The 3,288-nt window shown below is 48.3% G+C and overlaps 1 pseudogene; it reads right to left on the bottom strand.

The window, feature by feature from the left end:
• Positions 1 to 609: 609 nt before the first annotated feature.
• LOC100441498 (heterogeneous nuclear ribonucleoprotein L-like) lies at positions 610 to 2,102 on the bottom strand (annotated as a pseudogene).
• Between the last annotated feature and the right edge of the window lie 1,186 nt (positions 2,103 to 3,288).

A 3,288-nucleotide genomic window follows, 5' to 3' on the forward strand; every position in this document is an offset into this window, starting at 1 on the left:
CTGCCCACCTCGGCCTCCCAAAGTGTTGGGATTACAGGCGTGAGCCACCGCACCCGGCCTTGTACAGTAATTTTTTTTTCTTTTTTTTTTTTGAGACAGAGTCTTGCTCCGTCGCCTAGGCTGGGGTGCAGTGGCGCAATCTCGGCTCACTGCAAGCTCCGCCTCCCGGGTTCACGCCACTCTCCTGCCTCAGCCTCCCGAGTAGCTGGGACTACAGGCGCCCACCACCGCGCCCGGCTAATTTTTTGTGTTTTTAGTAGAGACGGGGTTTCACCGTGTTAGCCAGGATGGTTTCGATCTCCTGACCTTGTGATCCGCCCACCTCGGCCTCCCAAAGTGCTGGGATTACAGGCGTGAGCCACCACTCCCGGCCCACAATAATTTTTTAAAAGTGAAGAAGTGAAGGTTAATCTTGGGAGATATCAGGTCCCTTCTCGCTCCCCCTGCAGACTTCCAGCGTTTCCATTAAGGTTAAGCCTCTACAAACCTAGCTTTCAAAAAAAAAAAAAAAAAAAAGAGGAATACAAGATCTTTTGGAAAAAAAAAAAAATGGCATAAAGGAAAGAGAAATGACTTCCTGCTCTGATGGGAGTCTTCCTAGCCACCTAATTAGGAGGCATGCTGAGCGGTGGAGAAACACAGCTTCAGAGTGTAAGGTATGGACCATTTAGGTTTTTCATCTGGTAATGGTTCAGGAAGCCCCGAGCCTCTAGGGCATCGCTCTTGGATTCCCACTCCAGCAGTCCAGAAGAGCTGCGCTCACTTTTGCCTAAGAACACTTTCACAGAAGATGGCCACTTCACCCCCAGCTCATCGCAGATCTCAAAGAAGTTCTCAGTCACCTCCAGCGGGGCGTTGAAGAGGTGCAGCACGTTGCTGGGGTGCTGGATGCTGTTCTTGGCTGCCCTTCTAGGGTGGGGAACCGATTGTTCGGGATTCACTGAAGTGTCTGTAACTGCAAGACCTGACTTCCAACCCGCATGACTGACAGGGCATGATGGCTGGCTGCTTGGAGACAGACATTCAGCTTCTGCCCAAACATGAAGTTGTTGCTGAGGTGGGTAGTGGCCCCGTCCACAGTGTAGCCGTCAGCCATCTCCACTATGGCGGTCCCCGGCTTGCTTTTCATGAATTTCACCTTCTCCACATTGCTATACAAGCAGAAGACATTGAAGACTTGGTCACAGTTCATCTTAGACTGATCCAAACCATAGACCCTGAGGACAGGGCTGTCGGGGTGAGGGCCATGCTCGGGTGGTGGGGAGGGGGTAGAGGGTGCCCATACTGGGGCCCGTTGCGACTTGGGCCCCAAGGGTGACTCCTCCCCACTGGTGGACCCATCCTTCTCCCTTAGTAGTGAGGTCAGGGGCTGGGGGGCCATAGCCCTCATCATGGCAATGGCTGTGATACCCACGGTGGGGCCCTCCATATTCTGTGGGGTGATCTCCCAGGAGTGGGGGCTGCCTCTGGCGTTTGTTAGGGTTGCTGCCAGGGTCACCTTGTCCACTGAGATTGAGGTTTGTGTAGTCCCAAGTATCCTGATCATTCTTGAACACATTCAAGTGTGTAGGCTTCGCGTATTCGATCTTCAGAGTGCAACAGCCAGAATAGATTTCAGCCCCATTGAGTGAGGCCTTGGCCCACCGGGCACTTTGAACACAGTCAAATTCCACCATGGCCTGAACTCCATTCTTCCGGAAAATGGCAATTCTCTGGACAGGGCCACAAGGATTACCGATAGTGTAAAGAACATCCATGGTGATCGAATAAATGGAGTTCAGGATGGTAAAGAGAAAGAAGCACACTGTTCACGCTCCAGGAGTCATCTGAGTTCCCGGGGCGAGAGATCTTCTGGCTGGTAGAGTAGTCGACAAAAGCTGGGTGACCGGCAACATGTATTTGGTTGTCGGCTGTGTAGTTCACTGCGTTACAAGCCTCCAGCACATCTTCAAACTCCACCAGTGCTTGTCTCTTTTTAGACATTACCATCACATAGCTGATGGGTCCAAACTCCTGCAAGGCCTCCACAAGGTCAGCTTCCACCACACCATCAATTAGGCCCCTGATGTGGACGACTGGGGAGGCAGAGGTTTTGTGTGGGTCATCATAGTTCTCCTTAGAGATTAGGCTTCCATCGGATGGAATTCCCCACTCTAGAGGACAAGGCCACCGCCCACCTGTTTCTGCTCCCCTCAACTGCCCACGAGGCAGGGCAGGAGACACATTTTTCTTTTATAAAATAAAATCTGAGTTGAGAGCCCATCTAAGATTTTTCAGTACCTTTTGGAGTCAATTTAAAAATCCCACTGCAAGCCAGGTGCAGTGGCTTATACCTGTAATCCCAGCACTTTGGGAGGCCAAGGCGGGCAGATCACCTGAGGTCAGGAGTTCAAGACCAGCCTGGCCAACATGGCCTTGGCCAGCCACGGCCAACCCCGTCTCTGCTAAAAATACAAAAAATTAGCCAGGCAAAGTGGCACGCACCTGTAATCCCAGTTTCTAGGGATGCTGAGGCGGGAGAATCGCTCGAACCCGGGAAATGGAGGTTGCAGTGAGCGGAGATCATGCCACTACACTCCAGCATGGGCAACAGAGTGTAACTTCGACTCAAAAAAAAAAAAAAAAAAAAATCCGACTGCAGGTGTCTATCAGGGTAATGTGGTGGAGTTTCTTCCAAGGGACTCAGAGCCTGACAAATCTGGTCATAGTGAGAAAAACATTGGTAAAGTTGTCCAAAAGAGCAGACAAGGTCATTCAAGGTATTTGATCCACTTTTAGGAGTTAAAGCAAAGAGCTAATTATTCAGGATTAAAAAAAAGATTTTTAGCATTACTGTAGATACACTTTTGTGTAAAGCGTAAGGTAAGGACCACACTTTTTTTTTTTGGAGTGGCATCTTTGTTGAATATCGATTGATCTTCAATGGAAGGGCTTATTTCGGGATGTTCTATTCCACAGGCCCATAAGTCTATGCTTAGGCCAATACAAAATTGTGTGGATTACAGTAGCTTTACTCATGTAGTAAGTTTTGAAATCAGGTAGTTTAAGTTCAACTTTATTTTTCAAAATTGTTTGGCTTAAGGTTTTTTTGCATTTCTACATAAATTTTAGGGTCACCTTATCAAATTCTATTTTTAAAGCCTGATGAGATTCGATAGGGATGCATAGAATCTATAGATCAATTCAGGAAAAACTGTCCTCTACAATATTGAGTTTTTTGATCAATGTACATGGTATGTCTCTCCATTTACTCAGCTCTTCAGATAAATATCTCAGTAATGTTCTGTG

The sequence above is a fragment of the Pongo abelii genome, chromosome 5 (genome assembly GCF_028885655.2).
Source record: "Pongo abelii isolate AG06213 chromosome 5, NHGRI_mPonAbe1-v2.0_pri, whole genome shotgun sequence".
Classification (NCBI taxonomy): Eukaryota; Metazoa; Chordata; class Mammalia; order Primates; family Hominidae; genus Pongo; species Pongo abelii.